The sequence below is a fragment of the Equus quagga genome, chromosome 20 (genome assembly GCF_021613505.1).
Source record: "Equus quagga isolate Etosha38 chromosome 20, UCLA_HA_Equagga_1.0, whole genome shotgun sequence".
NCBI lineage: Eukaryota > Metazoa > Chordata > Mammalia > Perissodactyla > Equidae > Equus > Equus quagga.
The window spans coordinates 31,631,346-31,656,313 of NC_060286.1; the positions used below are offsets into that span (position 1 = coordinate 31,631,346).

The window sequence follows — 24,968 nt, forward strand, 5'->3', positions numbered from 1 at the left end:
AAAAAAAGAAACCATTCAGAAAATAAGGCAATAAGACAACAGTGATGATCAAGAAAAGAGTTAAAAGATAAGAAAATAAAAGGATTCAGTCCAAAGTTAAACTACTAGAGTTTCTAAGTGTTCAAAGAAAATGATCAAAAACCAACACATAAACACAAAATCCATTAGAAACTTTTCATACAACAGGAGCAGAAGTCTTTCAATTGAAAGGTCTGATTAAATCCACAGCAAAATGATTTATAAAGACACAACAAAGGTCTAATATCATGAAATTTCACACCAGGGATAAAATTAAAATTCTAAAAGCTTCCAGAAAGAAAAAAAGAAATCTGTTCACATACAAAAAGTGACCAATCAAAATGGCATATGACTTCTCACCGGCAACAATAGCAGTTGGAAGTCAATTCAGTCTTGCCTTCAAAATATGAAGGGAAGATGATTTTCAACCTAGAATTAAATGCTAGCCAAACTACTGAGTAAGGGGGAGGGTAGATTAAAGACATTGTCAGAGATGAATTCTTGGAAGACTTACCTCCTGTGCTTGCTTAGGAAACTGGTATCAGATGTGCTCCACCCAACGCAGCAAACAAAAAAGAAGAGAACATGGGATCCAGGAAACAGGAGACAAGTGAAAACAAGAAATCCCTGCACAGAGACTGTTCCAGAACAGGCTTATAGAGCAACCAGGTCAAATTAGAGCAGGAAAAGCAAAATGGAAATGGTCCATTATCTGATATGTTTGGCCCAGAGCAAAATGAGATCAAGAAGTGCTGCTGGAAGGCATGGGAAGAATTAGAGAGAAAGAAAAAAAGAAGAAAGGAAGAAAGGACGCAAAGGAGGGAGGCGGGGAGTTTATATATATACAAACATGATACAAACACAAGTCAAAAAGAGGCAATGTTTATTAATAGGAAAAAAACTAAAAAGTTGCACAAGAAAGGATTTCTAATCATAGTATATCATTGGTCTCATTGAAGAACAGTGTTTACATAATAATATAAACAGAGTGTGGAGTCAAAAGAAGGGAAGGGGAAAAGGTCTAAATTATCCTAACAGTAAGTCAATGGGTAATATTTTAAATTGATTAAAAATCAAGAAAATGGTGGTAAAGTTACGTTATTTATTGATTTTTAAAATATTTGCATCGGTGAAATAGAACACACACACAGAAAAGTGCCCAAAACTAACGTACAGCTCAATGATTTATCACAAAGCAGCATCCACGTAATCACCACCCAAGTCAAAAAATATAACTTTGCCACCACCCCTGGAAGTCTCAGCATTCTTTCCCCTAATTAGCATCCCGGTCCTCCCCCACAATTATTCACAGCAATCACTTTCTTTATAGTTTTGCTATCTAAGAATGCATCCCTAAAGACTACAGTTTCGTTATGCCTGTTTTTTGAGCTTTATATAAATGAAACAGAGATGTGTGCGTGTGTGGCTTCTTTCACGCATTAATGTCGAGAAGGCTCATCTAGGTTGTGCAACTATAGTGTTTTGTTTTTATGGCATACTGTTTTTCATTTATATAAATATACCATAAAGCATTTGTGTGTGTTTGTGTGTGTGCATGTGCACACATTATATTGTACTCTTGATGGACACTGGGTACTTTCCATCATTAATACTGCTGCTATGAACATTCCTAGCCATAATTTTTGGTATATGTATTGCCTTTTTCCATTGACTCTGCACGCCAGAGTAGAAGTGCTGACTCACAGAATGTGCCTCTGTTCAATTTTATTACATAATGCTAATTAGTTCTCCAAAATGGTTGTACCAGTTTACACTCTCACCACCAGTGTATGAAAATTCTCACTTCTCCAAATCTAAGCATTTGGGACTCACTTCTTGGTACCAAAAGTCTTCTTTTTTTTTTTGAGGAAGATTAGCCCTCAGCTACCTACTGCCAGTCCTCCTCTTTTCGCTGAGGGAGCCTGGCCCTGAGCTCACATCCATGCCCACCTTCCTCTACTTTATACATAGGACGCCTACCACAGCATGGCGTGCGAAGTGGTGCCATGTCTGCACCCGGGATCCGAACCGACGAACCCCGGGCCGACGAAGCAGAACTTGTGAACTTAACTGCTGCGCCACCCGGCTGGCCCCTCCGAAAGTCATTTTTAATTTTAGCCATTCTGATGGAAATGTAGTCACATTTCATGTGGTTTCTAATTGACATTTCCCTGAAGACTTAGGAAGTTGAGTGCTTTTCCACGTTTATTGGACATTTGAATATCATTTTTTGTGAAATCCCTGTTTAAGCCTATTATCCATTTTTCTGTTTTGTCTTTCTTGCATTGATTTGCAGGAATTCTTTGTATATTCTTCCCATGAGCCCTTTGTAAATTACAGATGTTGCAATTATCTCTAACTTGCCTCTCACTCGGTTAACTGTCTCTCTTGATGGACATTTTAATGCAGTCCAGTTTTATCTGTCTTTCCTTTATGACTGGTTCTTTTGGGTCCCACTCAGGAATTCTTTTCCTAGTCAAAATCATGAGTATATTACCCTACATTATCTTCTGGATATTTTATTATTTTTGTCTTTCACATTTAGATCTCAAATTCACTTGGAATGGGTTTTGGTATATAGTGTAAGCTTAGGGTCAAGTTTTACTATTTTTCTATATTGACGTCCAATTGTCTCAGGACTGTTTATTTTAAAAAGTGTGTCTTATCATCAATGTTCTGCAGTGCCATTTTTCTCATTGAAAGTGTGCCTATATATACACAGGTCTGTTTGGGGACTCTATTCTTCTTTTTTGTGTATGTGAGGAAGATTGGTACTGAGCTAACATCTGTGCCAATCTTCCTCTACTTTGTATTTGGGGTGCCACCACAGCATGGCTTGATGAGCAGCGTGTAGGTCCACACCCAGGATCCAAAGTTGTGAACCCTGGGCCGCTGAAGCAGCGTGTGTGAACGTAACCACTATGCCACTGGGTCAGCCCCTAGACCAGCCCCTGGACTCTATTCTTTTCCACCAGTTCATTCATCTATCCTTGCACCAATGCCACATTGCCTCAATTACTCCAGCGTAACAATAAATCCTAATACCTGGTGAAGCAAGTCCTCTTATCTTATTCTTCTTCAAAGTATCTTGGCTATTCTTGGTCCTTCATGTTTCCACACAAACTTTAGGATCAGTTTATCCATTTTCACAAAAACCTTCTTGAGATTTTGATTGAGACTGCACTGACCCTATGCAACGGTTTTGAGACTGACATCTTCAAAAAACAGAATCTTCCATTTCATGAACATGACATCTCTCTCCATTTATTTAGGTCTTCTTTAATTTCTCTTAAGAATGTTAAATGGTTTTCAATATAGAAGTCTTCATATCTTTTGTTAGATTCTTTCCTAGGCATCTGATTATTTTTATTCTAATTAAAATTCATTTTCTATCTGTTTATTAGTGATAAATAGAAATACAATTTATTTTTTCATATTTACTTTGTACCCAGCACACTTGCTAAATTCACTTTTTAGTTCCAACAATTTATCTGAAATTTCTGTTGAATTCTCTAATACGTAATAATAGAATCTCCTGACGATTACAGTGTTTTTGTTTGTTTGTTTTATAGGGAAGAATTTGCCCTCAGCTAACACCTGTTGCCCGTCTTCCTCTTTTTTCTCTTCGCCCCAGAGCCCCAGTGCATGCTTGCATATCCAGTTGTAAGTCCTCCTAGTTCTGTGTGAGTCGCCACCACAGCACGGCAACTGACAGACGGGTGGCATGGCTCCACGACCAGGAAATCAACCTGGGCCACTGACTCAGCCAGAGCACCAAATTTTAACCACTAGACCATCAAGGCTGGCTCGCGATAATTACAGTTTGATTTATTCCTTTTTAATCCAAATATCTTTATTTCTCTTTTGTGCCTCATTGCATTAGCTAGGATCTGCTATGCAATGATGAATAGGAGTGGTGATAGCTGGTATATTTGTCTTTTTTCCTACTCTCAAAGAAAAGTCCTAACATTTCAGCCATTATGCACGATATTTCCTACTTTTTAATGATGTAGGGTATTTTCTGTAGATACTCTTCTTAGAGTAAGAAAATTTCCTTCTTGTTTATTAGTTTGCTAAGAATCATTTTTAAAAAACATAAATGTTGGATTACATCACATATTTTCTGCTTTTATTAATGATCATATGATTTTTTTTTTATTCTGTTAATATACTGAGCTACACTGACTGATTTTTAAACATTATTACCCTAGCCTTGAATTTCTGGAAGGTGATCAACTTAATCATGATGTGGTAATTTATTGCTGGATTCACTTTGCTAGTATTTTATTTAGGATTTCTGAATCTATATTCAGGACTGAAATTGGCCTGGAATTTTCCTTTCTTATAATGATCAAGTTTTAGTATCAAAATTCTGCTGGGCTCTTAAAACAAATCAGGAATGCTCCTTCTTTTCTATTATCTGGAAGAGTTTGTGGAAAAGATGTGTTATTTCTTCCTGAAATAGTTAATGAATTCAACAGAAAAACCATCTGAGTCTGAAGTCCTCCTTGAGATAAAGTTTTTAATTACATACTCATATAAGTAGAAATAAAACTACTCAGACAGTTATTTTCTTATGTCAGCTTTGATAAGTGGCATTTTTTTCAAAATTGTCCATTTCTTCTAAAATTTCATTTCATAATATTGCCATTGGGTTGTCATATTCCTTATTATCTTTTAAATGTAGTGATGTCCCTTGTTTCATTCCTATTATTAGTTACCTTTGGGGTTTTTTCTTGATTAGTGTCACCAGGATTTATTCATTTTATGAGTGCTTTTGGCTTTGTTGACTCTCCCTAAGGCCTGTTTGTTTTCTATTTTGTTACTTTCTTCTCATTATTTTTTCCTTCCTCCTTTGTTTAATTTAATTGTTCTTTTTTAACCTCTTGAAATTAATGCTTATTTATTTTTAAGCCTCTCTTTTTTCTAATGTATACATTTGAGGCTATAAATGGCCCTCTAACATGGCTTTAGCTGCATTCCATATTTGATATGTCATATTTTCATTGACAATAATTTCTAAATATCTAATTTTCATTGCCATTTCTTCTTTGACCCACGATCAATTTCTAAACATATGGGGATTTTTCAGTTGTCTTTTTTGTTATTGAACTCTAGTTTAATATCACTGTGGTCTGAAAATATACTCTGTATGATTTTAATTGTTTGTAATTTATTAAGTTGCTTAATGACTCAGAACACGGCCAACATTGGCAAATATTCTATGTACACTTGAGAGAAATGTGTATTCTATATTTGTTGAGTACACTGTTTTATAATTGAATCCGGTGTGTTAATTAACTTTGTTCAAACTGTCTATATCCTGATTTATATTGTCTGCTGGTTGTATCAATTACTAGGAGAGATATGTTAAAATTTATATCAATACATCTATTTTTCCTTGTAGGTCTTACAATTGTGTGTGTATAATTAATGAGTGCATACAAATTTAGAAATATTATATGCTCCCAGTGATTTGAATCTTTTTCATTATGAAATCTCTCTCTTCATCTCTAACAGTGTTTCTTGCCTTAGAGTCTACTTTACCTGATATTAATATAGCTATACAATCTTCCTTTTGGTTAGTGTGGTCATGCTATATCTTTTTACATCCTTTTATGTTTGGTCCTTCTATATTTTTTTAACTAAGGTATGTCTCTTTAAAGCAGTGTATAGGTTTTTTAAAATCCAATCTGATAATCTTTGACTTTTAACTGGAATATTTATTGTTTATATTTAATATAATTGCTGATATATTTGGGCTTAAATCTGTTATCCTACTATTTTTTATTCATCTCACCTACTCTAGGATCCTTTTTCTGCCATTTTCCAATTTCTTTTGAATTATCTGAGTATTTTTTATTATTCCCTTTCCCCTTCTCTGAGCTTATTATTATTATTTATTTTCTTTTTACCAAGTCCCATCCATTTGGTCTCCACAATGTCACCTGGATATATTACTCTCTTTTTTTGGTGAGGAAGATTGGCCCTGACTTAGCTTATTATTTATATATTCCTTCATCATTCTTTTGAAAGTTATCCAGACTTTAAAACATGCATCCTTGACTTATTAATGGCTAACACAAATTAGCTTTTTTAATCACTTCCTATGCAATATAAGGACCTTTAAACAATTTAACTTCTCCAGACTTAAGTTCCATTTTTATCATATATTTTATTCCCTATATATTTTAAACTCCAAATGACATCATTATTATTATTTTACACAGTAAACATTCATTTATATTTAACTGTCTGTTATTTCTATGGCTCTTCATTCCTTCCTACATTGCTTAGCTTTGATCTGGAATAATTTCCTTGTGTCCAAAGGATGTCCTTTAGTATTTCCTTTAGTACAGATCTGGTCATGGTAATTTTTTAAAGAAATACCTTTAGTTTCCATTCATTTTCGAGGAACCTAGTAGGTAAATATAGAATTTATGGTTAACAGTTGTTTTCTTTCAGCAATTTGAATATATCATTCCCTTTCTTTCTAACTTCTATTGTTTTGGTTGAATTGTTTGTTGTCAATCTTATTGTTGCTCTGTTGAAGACATGAGGTGCCCACTCCCTAGCCCTGTTTTTTAGCTCTTCTCTTTATTTTTATTTTCAGAAATTTTACTATTTTCTTCCTAGGTGAATTTTCTTTGAACTGCTTGGCGTCCTAGGGCTTCTTGATTCTATGGCTTTGTGTCATTTGTTAGTTGGGAAATTTCTCAGTCATTTTTTTCCAATTATTTCTTCTATCTCATTTTCTCTCTCCTCTCCTACTGAAACTCCAGTTACAAATACATTACACCTTCCATTATATTTCACATGTCTTTCAAAATTCTGTATTTATTTTCCATCATTTTACCTCTTCCTACTTTATTTTGGATATTTTCTTCTGCGCTATCTTCTAGTTCACTAACTCTCTCTTAAACTGCATCTACTCCACTGAACCCACCCTTTTTTTTTTTTTAACAGCTTTATTAAGGTATAATTTACCTACCATAAAATTCACCTATTGTAAACATACATTCAACGGTTTTAGTATATTAATTCAGTTACGCAACCATCACAATCACTGCAATCCAGTGTTAGAGCATTTCTATCACCCCAAAAAGTTCATGTATTTAGGTTTTAACTTCAGTAAGTGTATTTTTTCAGTTCTAGGTTCTTACTTATAACTTTCAGTTCTCTGGTAAATTTTTCAATCACCTTGTAATTCTTTGAATATATTAATCACAGTAACTTAAGAAACCACATCTGATTAATTCCCTATCTGAGATCCCTTGTGGGTATATCATATTTGTGTGGTTTTTTTCTTGGTTTTTGATCATGCCTTGTCTTCTCATATGTCTAGTTACTTTTTATTGGGTGTAAGATACAGTACATGAAAAACTCTACTGAGGACATAAGACTCTGGAAGATGCACCTTTCTCCAAAAAGGATTTTCACTTTTGTTTCTAGCAGGGATCTAAGCTAGGGACACTAATCTGAAATTATTTGATTTTCGGCTTCAGTCCTTGTGAGAGTTTTTCTATTTCTGTTTCATCTTGACTCAGGGTTCCAAATGAAAACTCAGGTTGTCTACTAGGGTTTCCAGTCCTTGGCAGGACCTGAATGTGTTTACCGTGCTCCCAACCCCAGGAGTCTGTTGAAAGTTCTGCTAAGTTTCTTAGTCTCTTAGCCACTATTTTTCAAATTGACAATTGTCTCAAAAAAAGATCCATAAGCTGGGCTCACCTCTTAGGTTTTCCTCCCCCTCAAATCCTGTCTGCAATTCCACCCCACGTCCCCCATCTGCAAGTCCCCATTGCCTTGATGGCTCTCCAGTGCTTCCAAACTGGTATTTTCTTTCTAATTTTGAGCAGCTTTTCTGAGCAGAAGAGTTGCTCTGAACAAACCCTATCTACTATTGCTAGATGCACTGATTACCAGTATAAGAAATCTGACTATAATTTATCTTATAAACCACGACAGTTTTGAAAATGACAGGAGACATTATTAGTGATTACATTGGGGCAGTAGGTATAAACCAGAACTATCACAAATCAGATATATGGTCACCCCAATAATAATGCATGGAGCACTTTGCTTAAAAGTATAAACTGATTTAAAAATCATATGGGCCATATCAAGAATATGGAAATCTTGTCTCTTCCCTTTGTAGTGACTGGATATTTGGTATGAAGGATAGAAATGAGCCCTTTCTCAATGTGGGAAGAGACCACTCAGCAGCCACTGTATCAACAGAGGGAGTTAACTATTCCACCAGCCTGCTGGTTCCTGGGCTCTACAGCTCACTAATGTCCTTGGCTGAGATTTGGTGCCTCGAAAGGAATAGTTTTGGAAATGTTTCCAAACAAGATATAAATTTTTCTAAAAAGATAAGAGAGAAGCCTTAGAATTGACAAGAAAGAAAACACAATTTCCAAGAAGAGCCCAGCACACACACAACCTTCACTTCTTTATTTTATTAGAAATGCTGTATTTTGCTCTCATCTGCCAGAAATTTGATACTCTATTCCATGAAGGAAACAACATTATAAGTGAAGGGCTTGGTGTGTCTCGGCTTTTGAAGGAGCTAGATTTGCCACCTGGGTCATCTTCTAAAGTGAACTAACTCCTCTGGGCTGAAGAGCTGTTCTCTGACCAACCCCAGAGCTGAGCCCATGGAGATGCTCAATCAAATAAATCATGGTCAATGCCTAATTATAGACTGACTACATCTTGTATTTTGTAGCCTGACCCTTCCTGGAATTTTGATGATGCTATTCAGGATATCATTTCCTATTCTTCATCGGCATATTTTAGATGGCTTGATTCAAAACAATGTTTTGTATATAAACTGCCCAACATTTTTCCAAAACACAGCCTTTATCGGCATATAAAGTAATTTGCCACATGCATTGTGTTTGCACCCGAGCAGGTGGATAATAGATTAGTTAGAGTTACTAAGATGTCAGTGCATTTTCTCATCCACAGTACAGTGCAGTAGAGAAAGAAAACTGCTCAACGAAAAGAAAACAAAATATGATTCCAACAATTTAACTCAGGTCCATATGTCATTCTCATTTACTAAGACCAATAGCAACAGGAAATAAAAATGAAGCATTGGAAACACTGAGCCTAGCAACGACATAATGAGTTAAACTCAAGTAGAGAGCGATAGTGAGGCAAAGGACCCAGAGTCCAGTTCAGCTGAGATTATCTGTAGCCCTGGGGAATATTCAAGAGCTACACGCCTCTGCTTGTTGATTTGCTAAATACTGGCCTGGAGAAAGGCTGGCCTCCTTGAGCAAGGTCTAAAGTCAAAGGGAAAAAGAGTGCAGGGCCTCTACTGAAGGACCTGAGATGGCACCAACCCTTTTCCTTTCACATCATACAAATACAGCATACAAAATACAGCAGAGACTGACTTATTAAATCTGTTTCTTCTTCATCCTAGGCACACATCCAGACTACCTTTCCCAGCAACCCACTCCTCGCAGTCAGATGTGGCAATTTTACCAAGTGTTAGCTAACAGAATGGGAAAGGAAGTGGAACGTGCCACATCTAGGACTGGCTGGTAAAAATCTGCCATTCATGTCTCCATGATCTTTCCCTTTTTTGCTGGTGTGACCCAAATAAGCGCAACGACCTTGGGAGCCATCAGTGAAAATGGCAGGGCCATAGAATGGAAACCACCTGCTGCCCTAAATCACCACCTGAACAAGAGCCATCCCCTAACCAGGACACCCACTTTTGATATGTAAAGAATAAAGTTCCGTTGTTTTGGTTCATTGCACTGTGTTGTGTTTATCGAAGCAGCGAGTGCTACCTCAACTAATACAAGCAAAGCTTAAAATAACCCTGAATATGCGTGGAAGGAGAGAACATTTTGAACATAATGCTTGTTCTTTTTCTCTATTGCTTTCTTTACATATGATCTTCACCCTGGTCATCCAGAGGCATTCATATTTCAGAGAATATCAGGATTATTAAAGAAGGACTACAAAGAGAAAGAAGGATGAAGTTCCTTTTCTGGCAGTATGGCAGAAAAGATAACTGTGCAATCCTCTAAAAACAACTGAAAATGCTGGACAGAACACTTCCTCAAAAATAGTTTGAAATGTATTTATGAGCTGACAAGAAAATGCAGCACACTCACAGCATAACACTTATACCAGCTTTCACCTTGAAGGCACTCAACAAACTGGGAGAACTTGAGCTTCTGTTTTTACAAGTTAGCAGGGGACAGGGGACAGCAGATAAACTCAGTGGCATTGACAAAGCCAGGGCCCACCGAGGTATGAAATACAAAAGGAGCGACCCTGCTAAAGCTAGGACTCCAAAAGACTACCAGGATTACCTGTCTCAAAAACGAGTGCTGAGGAAAGGCGGGAAAGTCTTTACCGAAAATTTGTCATCACAGGCCAGTCCTCACGTGGGTTTCAAGTATGAATTGATTATGTGGCTGGTCCCTAAACCCTCAAGTTGAAATTTTAAGCCCTTGCTTTGCATGTTGGTGATGACCCCAGGCACCTGGCAGAAACAAATGCAAAATTGAAAGAAACTCACCTTCAATGCAAACCTCAAAGAAGCCCCATTGATAAAGTCTCCAAAAAAATAAATAAGGTCACAGTAAAATAAAACAAAGCAAAACAAAAACCACAAACACACACATGCATAAGGAAACAAAGCAGCATGAACAACAACTAGTAGAAATAAGAGAAAGTAGAACTAGACCCACAAAGACTTCAAATTTTAAAATGATCAGGCACACAGTATAAATTTTTAAATAAATAATAGAAGGAAATAAGTATATAAGCTGTGAGCAAGATTAGACAGATTAGATGCAGGAAACTGAAAAAGACTGAAAAAATTATCTAGAGTGTCAGCATATAAAGATATTATACACAGAGAAAATATGGAAAAGCAGTTAAAACATAGAGGAGACAAAGAACGAAAGTCTAACATATACCTAACCTGAAATCCAGACGTAGAAGAAAACAGTACAGAGTGGGGACAACATTCTGAGAATCTTCCAGAACTGATGAAAAAAATCAACCCACAAATTCACAAACTCAAAAATATCACAAGCCAAATAAATACATAAAAAAGAAATTCACATCTAGACACTTTCGGATAAAACTGCAGAATACCAAAACAAAAGAATATCCTAAAAGCAGCCATAAGTACTATTGAAGAAAGAATATCTTCAATGACAAGTGGCAATTGGAGGCAGTATTGATTTCTCAGCAGAGGAAGCCAGAAAACAACGGAACATCTTTAATGTGCTGAGAGAAAATAACTAGAATTTTATACCTAGCAAAAATATATTCTATACCCAGCAAAACTATACTTTTAGAAACCAGGAAAAATAGAATTTTCCAACAAACAATAACCAAAATAGTTTCCCTCAATTGATCCTCATTAAGTGAAATCTGAGAAGTGATCCAGGGGGTAGGGCTGGCAACAAGAGAAGGAATTATAAGCATAGAAAGTAGTAAATATGTGTGTACATCTGAACAAACAGTTATATTTTAAAATGATAATAATAATGTCAAACCTGTGAGATTGAAAAAAAACAAAACAGAGCTAAAATGCTGGGCAAAAATGGGACCTAATTTGGGGAGGTGGGGTGGTGACTGCAGTTAAGTGATCTAAGGTCCTTGCCTTGTTTGGGAGGAGAGGAAAAATACGAGGTAGCTTTAGACTTTGGTAAGTATGCATGCTAAAACTTCCAGAGAACCACTGAAAGAACAGTAATAGAGTATAAAACTTCCAAACTACTACAGAAGAATACATGAAATAAGAAAAGAAAGCTCACCAGTTCAAAAGAAGGCAAGAAATGAAAGAAAATTAAAAAAAACAAGGAAGAGCCAGGACAAATAGAAAGGATAAAATAACATGAAGAAATAAATTGAAATAAATCTGTAATTACAATAAATATAAGTGGATTACATATTTCAGTTAAAAGATAATTACAGACTGCATAAAGACAATATTCAGCTATTTGTCATATATAAAAGGTACATCTGAAATAGTAGGATACAAAGAATTTGAAAAAACAAAGGATGGAGAAACAAATAGCAAACACTAATAAAGAAGAAACTGTCCTACTGTTGTCTAGTATTGTTGCATGAACATGATACAAAATACACTGTACGACAGAAAGCATTGTGAGAGTTAAAGTGCACTACTTCCTAATAATAAAAGATTCAATGCTCCAAGAAGGTAGAAGAATTTTAAATGTGTACACACCAAATAATGCAACTTCAAGATATATGAAGAGAAGTGATAATCCACTATCTTAGTGAGAGAATTTAATATACTTCTCTCAGTAAAAAATAGATCAAGCAAAGAATCAATAAGGACAGAGAAGATTTTAAAAACTCAGTTAACAAGCTCGACTTAATGTTAAAAGATTGGCATCATAAGACTATATTCTATGACTAAGACGCAACTGTTAGAAATCAATAATGAAAAGATAACTTGAAGAATACTCTAAGTTTGGAAATTGAAACAAAACATTTTTAAATAGCTCATAGAACAAAGAAAAAGTCATAATAAATTTAGGAGTTATTCAGAACTGAACGATAATGAAAATGTTACCTATTAAAACTTCTGCGATAGCACTAACACACTACTTAGAAGATAATTTATAGCTTACATTTTTATATTAGAAAAAAACATCAAACCTGCCATCTTAGGAAGTTAAAAAAATAAAATAATAAACACAAAAGAGTAAAAAGAATAAAGATACGAGCAGAAAATAAACAGAAAGAGATACAATGGAGAAGACCTAAGAAATAAAAGTTTTTTGAAAACACTATATGAGAGGCAAATGGGCCATTTCACAAATGTAGAAACACAAATGACCAATAACCTTACAAAGAGACACTCAAACATATTAATAACCAAGAAAATTAAAATAATAATGAGATTAATCCATACTTACTAAATTGGCATAACTTTTAAAGTATGACAGCATTAAGTGCCACGAGAACATGAAACAACAGGAAAACATATTCACTGCTGGCGGGAGTGCAAATTGGTACCAGCACATTTGAAAACAATTTGCAATAAGATGCTTCTACCCTATGACCAAAAGGCCACACCTAGACAGTTACCCTAGTGCAGAGGCTTTCCATTCTTTCTGTTCCTGGTTTATAATAAGAAACACATTTTAAACCATGACCCAGAACACACATATACATGCATACGCTTACATAAAAGTAAAATAGAAGTGTTACGAAACCACATCTATCCTTGTTATATGAGATATACTCTATATTTTCTATTTTATTCTTATTCTCTCTCTTTCATTTTTTAAAAGTGCTGGTTGGTCAGAACCCACTAAACTGACTTCATGACCACTAATGGTCAGACCCTAGAGTGTGAAAAACATTAACCGATAGAAATATTTGCATGTGTTTGCCAGAAGACATGTAGAAGAATGTTCACAGCAACACTGTAATAACAAAACAAGCCAAATGCGCAGTGATGATAGAACAGACAAATGTTAGCATACTCACACCAGAGAATAGCATACAGCAGTAAAGAAAGGAATTAGTTACATTACAAACATCAACAGAGGTGTTTCTCAGGAACAGAATGTTGAACGAAAACAAAAGAATGAAATAGATGTCTATATCTTTATATATTTTCTATATATCTTATATACATATATATACACAAACACACACACATGCATATCTATAATGTTTCCATTTAAATGAGAGCATTCAAAACGAAACTATATATAGTTTCGGGTTAAAAAACACATGTGGTAAGACTATAGAGAAAAACAAGGACACAAACCAGAAACCACACACTTCACATCCACTCACATCCCAGTAGTTAGAATTTGCCACTCTAGGCTGCCAGGGAGACTAGCAAATGTGCTTGGTAGCTGAGCCCAGCTAAAATCTGGAAAGAATGGACACAGGTGGGAAACTAGTAGACTCCGCCACAGGCAGAAATTCCACAGCCTGGAAAGGCAGCCTTTGTCCTGGGACAGGATTTTCCCCCTTTACAAGAGTCTGGAGGACCCAGCTCAAAGAATTCACCTGAAGGCGGTAGAAGATGCTGCTTTCACCCATTAGGGACAGTGAAGTCCCATATCTTTCTGCCTGGATGGTAGAAAGATGAAACGGTGGAGGGAAGTAAAAGAAGAGCCTGCTTCTTTCTGAGTCCAGTTAATTATGGGAAAGAAAAAGGAGACACGAAAAGACGACAGTGGAGTGCTCGGCTGCTTGTCCTGACTTAGCCCTGGGTGATCCCACCTCCTGAATGGAGAAGGGAACACTGAGTGCAGAGGATGTCCTTGTGCGCATCCCCCTGCATCACTGGGAGCCCTGGGAAGAGACAGCTCCACCAGCTCGGGACACAGCTTCATGAGCCTGGCACTGCAGCCTGACCAAGCAGAGGGAGCTGTGAGGCATGGTGCCTCGGTCAGCTGTGGCCAGAGGAGGGCACCCCTTGCAAAGACCATCAGGCAAGTGAGCTGGATGGAGGGTGCGGCTAAGACTCAGAGTTCACTGCCAACAGGAGCCAGGTGGGACGCAGCAGGGAGTGCCACCCCTGGTTCTGATAAAGCCGAGAGGACAACCAGATGAACGATTTTTGTAAACTGTGGGTCACTTACTGGGTCCCAACCTGTGATTTTTTTCCTTAAATAAAACAGAATGGAAGAGATGAGAGTGCATCCAGTGTAGCAAAAATAATATCTTGTAAAACTTACATTTCAGCTACAGGTTATTTTGTAAAAACTTTTATATCATCTGTCCCTGTATACATGTGTCCATATGTGTTTCCTAGAATCTCATGACAGTGTATTTCTATCTTGCTGTGGGTCTTTGAAAACCACAGGACTAGACCATGTGTTACAAGAGCCAGAGAATTCAACTGCTAGTAAAGAAGAAGCGGCACCAGTGGGCAAGAGACCTGGCCCCTGGCAGCAGAGGCCACCCCACCGAGGAGCCTGAGTTTGTTTGTCCTCCATAAGAAATAAAAGCAAGGAGCACCCTGGACACCCCTTCCCACGCACACCATTGTCACAGGCAAAGGATGGGTCGGCGCAAGAGGAAACGGGCATTGTTTTCCTAAGACTGAGAATGATCTTAAGGAAGTTTAGATTATCAGATCGAACTAAGTTTTCAAATGGATGAAAGCAAAAGCTATTACTCTTTTTGCTGATAATCAATGGGTGTGTGCTGGAGAGAAAAGTTTGCTGTAGACAAAATGAACAAATTGCATCTTCTCTGCACACTGGAGTTGTGGAATGGATGAAACTGATGACTCTACAATATGCGAAGGAAGGAAGAAGAGGTTGTGCTCTGAGGTGAATATGAAGAAAGTCAGGGGAGCTGGAAGGAGCAAGGCAAGTTCAAGGATGAATAAACCCTGACCAGATCCCAGGGCAGTCCCTGAGCATAATGGGTAGGGCCAGATTACAGAAGGAATTAAAAGTTAGGCAGAGGAGGACAGAGTTAGCAAAGTGAGCAACAGAGAACCACCATAGGTTCTTACTAGATGAGACACATAGCAACAATAACATCATAGCAATAGAAATAGCTACAATAATTTAAGGCGTAACTACATGCCAGGCTCTGCGCCAAGTGCTTTTCAAGGACTCTATCATTAGCCTTCCCAATAAGCCTTTCAGGATTTCCACATTATTGGGTCTTATTTCCACATTACTGAGACTGAGTTAAGTTACTCACCTGAGGCCACATAGCTCTAAGTGGCAGAGGGAAGCTTTGAAAGCAGGAAGCTTCAAGCTCCATACTTCTGTAGTGTTTAGGGATAGAAGTCTTCAGGAGAACAGAGGAAGGAAAGGAACCCGGAGGGACAGAGCACCCTCGAGCTTGCCCAGCACATTCTTGGAGTGAGGCACCAGAACTCAAGGCGAGGAGATGAACGCGACGTGGATTTCAAAGAAAACAGCTAGCAACCCTGGTGATGAACTAGATATGTGGACTGTAAAACAAGCGGGTGTCCAAGTTTTCCAACCTCGGAAACAAGGAGAATGGTTGTAACAGAAAAAAACACACACGCACCACAAAATGAGCGCCCTTGTTAAAAACCTCTGCCTGAATACTTAGACTCTGATCTTACGCCAATTCTCTTTTTCCCATTTTTCAGACTGAAAAACCCCTCTCCCAGGATCCTCATTCATTTTGAAGTTCAGAGGACCATTAAGAATGATTCTTCTAAAACGTCTACAAGTCCAAGACTGTGGAAGGAGCCAAAGCATAGAGTGGTCCCTGAAGCTGCTGATGCCCTGGCCGCGTCCCTTTCATGCCTTACTATGTCAGCCCACACTAGCCCAACCTCCCACTGCTACCAATGGCGTCAACAAGACGACAATCTTCTCCGACCAAAGCCTTCTCTGCCAACTCGCATATCAACCTCACGTGCTGGGAATTGACACTCCTTGAAAGCAGTCATCAACAGTGACTGAAGGCAACATGTCGGACACAGCTCTCCGCGGGCACCCCCGGGCCTCAGCTCCCCTGCGCATGGTGGTAGCCGGAGGGACAACTCACCACTGGCTGCCTTCTCTTCCCCGTCTCCCACTCATGCCCCCTACTGGTGCCTTCCTGGGATCGTCTCCCCAGTACACTACCCACCCTGGAATCCTCCTTGCAGGGTCAGCTTCTAAACTAAAACAAAAGGCATAAGATCTCAAGGAAGGAGCTCCGGGAGGGCATCGCTTCCATCTGTCTCTATCAGCTTAGAAAACGAACTTCAGAAGAGCCACATTTGGGGATACTTCCAGTTTAAGAAGCCAATTCCATTTAGGGAACCAACGGTCGGCTGTCTGGGAATGATGTCTTCACCCTCCCATCCCTCTCATAGGGCACAGTTGCTGGTATGCAGTAGGTGATTCATAACTGTTCACTGAATGAACAGGTGGATGAGTTGTTTCCCCAACTGGTGCATATATATATCTTCAACACTTTTCTAGATCAATTCTTTTACATGATTTCATACCTATGAAACCTGTGAAAGCAGACATGTGAAATACGAATTAGTTTCATCAATTACAAATAACTGTAATTGTCCCCTACACGAGCACAGGAGCAGAGCTCCCTGCTTAGATGAGGAAGACAAACAGCCCCCACTCCACGTGGTCTGTATAAACTCATATGGGGTTTGTATGATTTAGGGGTGGGGGTGCCCCAAGAAGGAGATACTGGACACCCTGCCAATCTGACAACTTAAGCTCGTTGTTTCTTATTCAGAAAGAAAGAGAAATGTCATTGTATTTGTACCTCTGAGTTTGTTGGGCAGTTCACACGAATTATAAAAGTGAATGCTGTCTAGAAAAATCTGTTTTTGTGGATGCCACCAATAAAAAGACGAAGTGTAATATTTGAGTAATTCAGGAAAGTCAGAGGTGTGTGGACAGGGCCCTCCTTTTACCAACTAGGTGAATGTGCTCAGGGTGCCTGAAGGGAACTTCAAAAGATGAAGACAAATTAAGGAAGATATTCACTGACAAGGGAACTAAAAAGTTCCCCCAATCACTAATGATCAGACACGAGAACACAAAGTAGAGAAGCAAAATCCTAGTTCTTGCTAGAATCAAAACATATGTTCCCCATGTCACCCTGCAGTTTTTCCCAGAAGGCTCCATTTCAAGTGTGGAAGCGGGAGTCAGCAACCCTGGAATATAGTCAGAGGAACAGCTGGGAGGTGGCCAGTGGGCTGGCAAATGCCTGGAACTTGGAGTCAGGGGGCCTGACGCCTGAGGGTCAGAACTAGTTGGCCACCAATGAGTGTGTGGCCCTGGGAACATAGTTGCCTCAGTTTCTTCATCTATAAAATGGGACATTAACGCATATTATCACTACTTAGTAGTGGTATATTAATACTAGGTTATTACAAGAATCAATTAAAATAATATAGGGGCAGCACCTGATAAACAAAAGCCCCTTATCAGTGTGATGTGGTTTTTCTATATTGCCCAATATTACCAAACTTATCCAGCGCAACTTATTTCTTTTTAAGAGGCCATTCTAAACACTAAATCTAGTCCCAAGGAACAAAATGTCTTAATTTAGAGACCTTTCTTAACTAGTCATTATATGATCATTGTTTTCATTTTAAAGGCTGCAAAAGTGTGACGTTCGTTGAATCAGAAAATTTCGGGGTGCTAAGAGATATGTGAGGTTATCTAAAATCTAACCTTGCACAATATCCTAAAACCCCTTCTTCAAGTAGGACTTGCTACTGTCTGAATCTTAAGAAAGTGATATCTGCACAGGTACCAGGCACACCCTCGTATGACATCTCAAGTTGTGCATCACCAACTTCAGCAATGTTCTGGTAACAAAATGCATCCTTGAGTTCAAAAACAAAGTCCCCAGGGCCATCGGAGTTTAAAGGTTCACTCAAGAAGAATGACTGTCTACCATCACGAAGGCACCCTGGGACCGTTCCACTGGCTTTCCATGGCCGCACACACTCATTCTTCTTTGAAATGCAGGTGGCAGGAGGAATAAGACAGCTTTAAACAGCCTCGACACGGAAAGCTTTATTCAACACAATTCAACAAATGAAGTTAACCACAGTCATTTTCATCCACTACCACAGCCCACTATTTTGTGCTTATACTAGTTTCATCTTTGTAGAGGAAATATTTTCTTAAAAAAGTTCCAGCACCAATTGTTGGAAGACCTGTGGCTTCCCGGAACATTGATATTTTAATCGCCATCTCTAACCCCATGCAGGTAACAGAAACACGGCAAGCACAGTGGACGTAGTAGGAGAGTGTAGAGAGATGCCTGTCCTTCCTACTTGTACAAACTCCCCACCTGTACAGCCTCCAAGAAACAACGCAGCGAGGCTGGCCATGGCCACGAGAAGCACAATGCTCCCAGAGTTTGCCTGAAGTCTCTGCTAATTTCTCCTTACCTCCGTAACCCTGCATATGGAAATCAAACGGTTGTGAAAATCAAGAGTGAAATTGAAAGGGATTCCTCTGTCTGCCACCCCTTAACACTCAAGAAGAGAAGTGAGCCCAATCCCAATACTGCCATTTCAGTAAATCTCACAATAGAGGCTAATGCGAAAATATTTGATGATATTCAAATATCATCTGTGTGTTATCATTTTACTCAACACCCAAAACACTACTGAGTCTGCCAAGCAGATTATATAGCTTGGCAAACTTTCATTTCATGAATGACACTTAATATGAAATAATTTTCACTGACAAATAAGATAACAGTGATATCATAGATCCTGAGGTGGTAACAGAATAAATCCAGGCATCCCATACAATCATTACCAACTACTCAAACACCTCCGCGCAAATGTTCCTATAACTCATAAGGAAGAGGGGGCCCTGGCTTGTAAGTAACCACTCAAAACATCCTTTTTCCTTCCCTTATTATAGACTGGTCCAGGGCTGCTTCTTACTTATGGCGGGTCCAATCTTTTGCGATATACACTGTTGGCTCATTCGACTACATTGTATTACATACCTTTTTCCTCCTCACTCTGAGCACAAGCACCTTCTTAAATTGTCAAGGCAAAAGTTCTCTCTTCAGCCAAGAGGCTCCAAGACTCTGCAAGCAATTCCCTCAGGCCTTCTTTAGAGAGTATTCTGGGCACTTTAAAAGCAGTAGTTTTCAAACGGTGTTCACAGGGGTACCCGGGTTCTAAGGAGGCCCCAGGCACAGCCCAGGGGAAGACAGCAGGCTCTGGGCTCCTGGCTCCTGGTTCCCCCAAAGCAGCTGTTTTTATCCCACTCATATATTAGAGTCTTGCATAAGATTCCACGGCTGTTAAATATAAAACCAAAACGATGTCTTCAAAAAAGTGTGAAAACCATTGCAACAAATGGTTTTCTCTCTCTCAGGCCCTCTAAACACCCCTCCAGGGGCCGTTCTCTTCAAACGGAGATGTATGTACTTACTTTCCTGTAAAGAAGCTTGCCCTTTTTTTCTCTTCCAGAATTTGAAACATATATGCATTGAAACAATTAAATGTATTTAATTTACAAAATCCAAAAAATAACCCAGAGTTTTGCACAATAAATCTTTTCAAGGTTAAGATTTGTTTGTCTCTCATAGACTCTAAACTGGCTTTTGCACCTCACCCCCCAATTTTCGACTCTCCTCCTACGCCAATTTTTCACCATCAGCAAAGTAGGCACATACCAGACATGCAGTCTTCATGGATCTTTTTCTTAAAAGCAAAGAGGAGAATGAAGCTGCCTCTCTCCCTTGACCGCTGTGAGCTAACCCAAAATCAAGACTGGCATTTGGTTAGTAATCTGGACTAATTATCAGAAATTTGGTATAGTCATCCCAAAATGTCAGTTTCAGGGAGTCTGCGTGTATCTGACAACCGAAAATGAACTGGAATTTTATTGAACGTCTTGCTAATTTGTATTGGTAAAATAAGTTTGGTAAAATAAATTTGTTTTGGTAAAATAAGTACTTAGTAGTACAATGATTAATTTTTCTAATCCCAAAGTCAAAAATAAACAGAAATGCCCAAGATTTGGAGTGATTTAATTGTACTTCTCAAAAGTCTCTTTAGAATGAAGTGTTCTGAGCAAACTATTTGACAGACAATGGAGAATGAAGGCAGATTCTAGAAACCAACAAATCCCATTCATTTCCTTCAGTTTGTAAAAACAAGCAACTGACATGTTTCCTGCCAATGAACATAGTTACAGATAAGAAGGCTCCTACAGGAAATCCTTTGCTAAAAGAGAACAGTTGTGCTATTAAACTTAACCTTTTTTACCAAATCCCAATCCATTAAATATTTGACAACGTGGGATGGTGAAATATCACCCCAGAGAGGGTATATCGCTTCTAAAGTCTCTATTTCCTTTGACATAGATGGAGGATGTTAAATAAACATTAAAATATAGTTAGGATTCCTTCCACCTCCCCTTTCCCTCCATGCAATTAGTTGATGAAAACAAGAGAAATTTGCTGCTTTTTTAAAAGATCAAAGTATTAATTAAAAGAGATTCAAAACTGACCATTTTCAATTAAGATAAAGCAATACAATGCGATAAATCATCATGAGTGGAAGGAAGATATTTCTAAATGAACATCAAGAACTTAAAATTTAAAGACACCATTGACAAGATGAGAGAAATATAAGAAATGCATTGGCTTTACATTTAGAAGCTTCCACGTTAATCCCCAAAGTCCAAATTTAGGAAAAGGCCTCCTTGATTATTTTTCACTCAGCAAAGTGAAAGAGGGAGGGTTTCCAAACTTTTCTCTTTTCTTTACCCCCCTCACTGAAACCATTACCAAGATACTGAACATCATTGCAACCTTGATTTGGGGCACCTCTCAGTTACCCTAAAAACTAAAGCACTGTATCCACAAAAGAAGAGGAATTTTTCTAAGTTAACTGAATAGTAATCATTGCAGTTTTGAAATCGTTCTTATTTCTGTTTAGGAGTTTTCCTCTCCCTGCTCAGCTACCGAGAACACCCTGCCTTACTCTCCCCAGAGCACCAGGGACAGTTGTCATTTATTGCTGCACATGTAGCTTAAAGCTCGGGGTTCCAAAGTGCCACAGATCTTTGAATTCAATTGCTACAGTTCAACTTTGACCCCTCTGCAAACAGAACCTCTTCATCATACTTTCCCCAAGTGACTCTTGATCCACAGGTGACAGTCTAGTCTTTAGAGCTCTCAAGAGTTTCGTTCTAACAGCAGACATACAAATCAATTTGATTCCACAATTAAATGCTCAAATACATTCTTAGCCTTTCCTTGCCCAACTCAGAGGCAGCGAATGGCTAAGTCAGCACGTGTGCTCATCCTTGCTTTAAGGTTTTTCCTCGCATATTTTCAATAAAAATACAGTTATGAAATCCAGAAGACTGAATTTTTGGTTGTTGTTGTAAAATGACCTTGATTTGACAGGCCCGGTCTCAGGTTTCAACAGATGCTGTGGGAAAGCTTACAGAAGCCAATATGTTCTCCAGGCATCTGTGATGACATGCAGGGGTTTTTTTCTTTTTTTTTTTTTTAAGTGGTGGTTATGGTAGTGCATGGGGGGGGGGGGATACTCTTCCAGGTTTCCACGACAACCATGTCTCCACTCATCGGTTATTAGATACCATCCACTTCCTGTGTCTAAATTTTTAAGCCAATCAGAAAAGTGTTTATACATTTAACAAGTTCTGGAACAGTGCTTCTTTAATTGAAGTGCTTTCAGGCTCAAATGAAGATGTCCACGGGCCTGATGTTTTTTGTCTTATAGATATAAAATTCCACAATATTTACTAATTCATATTCTTATAAGGTGAAGAATGCCCTTTTTCTTGGATGTGAAATGCATTCTCCTCAATCCAGATGCCACAATTTCTTAGAACAGTGTGTAAGCCGATTTTGATTGTTGCTCTTCATTGCCTTTTTCTTCCACTGTTACAGACTTAAATTTAGTGGGTGATACACGCTAATTCATAAGACCCTGAAATTATCAACGTAAAGATACAGTTAAGCATCCATCTGCTGATGGTACTATCTAACTATCCAGATCAAAAAACAGGAAAAATTGTGCTAACTTGAACAACTTTGCATTCTACAACTCATGAGGAGAAATCCGCGAGAATGGATTGTAAAGTGATCTGTGTATAAATGTAAGCTAGTAGCTGACGTCTGCAAAGAAATTTGTCACCAAAATGGCCTACTTGATCTGGAGAGAAACAACAACAAAAAATTAAACATTGCATCTCAAGCAAGTTGCACCTGAACGAAAAATCAATCTTGCAGAAATGCATCCACGCGAAAGCTAATATGAAATTACAGCAGGATTTTAAAAGAAGGTTTTGGGTGACTGTTTTCCTAAGTCTCAATCTAACTGACCAATCAGCGTGAGAGTTCAAGTGGGCTGGAGTCATCTGTGCAGCCTTCCAGCTCTGCACTCTCTGAGCTGCTCTCCCCTCTCCAAGGCAGAGCTGGCGATCAATGAAGAACAGGGAACAAAAGGAATATAACAGGATGTCTTCCTTAGCTAAGGAAACCGATTCCCTTTTTCCTCAATGAGCCAGTCGCTCCCTGGCGTCCACATGGCAGCTCCCAGCAGATCAGTCCTTTCCGCTGAGGCACATTTTACATTTGCCATGATGTGTCCCAACTGCTAGCAAATGTGTCACCTCAAGCACATCCTGTGACAGAGGGCTCCCCAAGCCCAACCAATTGAAACTAACAAATTAAATTAATTAATAATCCTACAATTGAAAGCTGCCCAGAAAGACTGCCTTTCCCTTCCCCAAATGTCATCCCGGGAATATAAACAAAGCATGAAAAATAGTCTCTTCGGCTTCCCCAGCCAGTAATCACGGTCTTCTCCCCAAAACAAGGTTCCTCCAAAAAGAGAAATATTCTGACCGCCCTCCAAAGAAACTCTCATCTGTATATGTCACATCAGGATAACCAGTTACAGTATCTGAAAAGAGGTTTACACTGCCCACAGATTTGACACTCTGTTTATAATTGATAGCAAAACAGTTGCGACAGCAATGCTGTAAACTCTGCCCATGCCAAACTCCACATTTAACACGTTAGTGCCTTGAAAATAAAAGTAACGCCTGACGAGCCCACAAGAGTAAAGCCCGGGGAAGTAATTAACAGATTTACAGCAATTATTTGATAATTTCTTTTAATTATCCATTTGTCTGCCATTTAAAAAAAATTTTTTTAAAGACTATCCACAAATTCCTGAGAAACTTTTTTTTTTTTAATGAACTTACTTTTGAGACAAAACTAATGAAAATATGCAACTTGCCATCCCTCGATCTTTCCCATTTGGGCTGCAGGCTATAAATCAATCTGAAACCAGGTGGAGATAGGGGGGCGGGCACCTTAAAAAGCAAAGGGTGCCCCCAAATGCAGCAGCCTGAACAGCGAGGGCTTCTCGTGACAATGCTGAGCCAGGGCAGAAGATCAGGAGGCAGGAAACGAGCCCCATTTTCGTTACCTTCGATCGCCGGGCCCCCCGCTGCTTCTCGCGGCCGCATCGGGGGCTGCGGCGGCGCTGCACTCGCGGTGGCCCCGCCGCCGGGTCGCGCCGTCCCCCGGCCGAGCTGCCTCCGCTCGCGGCCGGAACCCCGGCTCCAGCCCCGCGCCCGCCCGGGGTCGGCGGCGCGGCTCCCACCCGGGCCCGGGCCCTGCTGGGTCCTAGCGCGCGCCGCCGCCGCCCGCGGCCGGGCTGCAGCCCGCACGTACGGCGGGCAGCTGGCGAGCACGGTGACTGCCCGGGAAAACCGAAAAAGCCGTCAGCCTCTTTCCAAACTGGACGCTGGAGGTGCAGAGGAACTGGAGCTTAATGTCAAATCCTGGCAGAAGATGTCGAAAGAAAAACACTGGCTCCCACTGAACTCACGGAAGGCGGATGTTCGTATCTGCAGCCCCAGGGTAACGCGGCGGGCAGTAACTGGTTCCCGTAGCTTCGCCCCGTGCGCTTGTGATATTGTACGTTCACAGACGATAAGAGAGAGTGCGGGATCTATAGAGACAGGTTTCAAACATATAACGCAAAAAAAAAAAAGAAGAAAGAAAGAAAAGCAGAAAAAAAACGTTGAAAATAGTGTTTAAAACAATGTTTTAAGCAGTTTTCCAATTATCTTTTTCCTTTTGCATTTTGCTTTCTCTTATTTTATCATATGCTATTTTAAATAACAAAGACCCATATGGCTAAACACGTAGTCATTTGATTTTCAAAAGACCTCAAAAATTGCATCAAAATATGCACTCATGTATCTCCTAAGAAATCAACGAGAAAGAATTAATGGTGGCATATGGTGTGCCTCACAGAGGAAACTTAATTACAAATTAAAACAAATGCGAAAATTCACAAATTCAGTAAACTGAAAGTAAATTATGTTCCTAGATGTATACACAAATCGACTTATGTGCAATTAGGAAAAACGTAAGTTCTAGAGTTCTCTTTTAACTTTGGACAGGGTGTTGCTTGAACCCCT

At 39.0% G+C, this 24,968-nt stretch overlaps 1 protein-coding gene across 3 annotated transcripts in view; it reads right to left on the reverse strand.

Moving 5' to 3' along the window:
• The window catches only part of FOXN3 (forkhead box N3), a 394,524-nt gene extending 370,413 nt beyond the window's left edge, over positions 1 to 24,111 (reverse strand). Inside the window, exon 1 of one of the 3 annotated variants that reach the window (XM_046647505.1) lies at positions 23,966 to 24,111. The gene's annotated coding sequence lies outside the window, so the exon portion shown is untranslated. The remainder of the gene's footprint in view (positions 1 to 23,965) is intronic. The other 2 variants (XM_046647502.1, XM_046647506.1) reach the window with 2 other exon arrangements.
• Between the last annotated feature and the right edge of the window lie 857 nt (positions 24,112 to 24,968).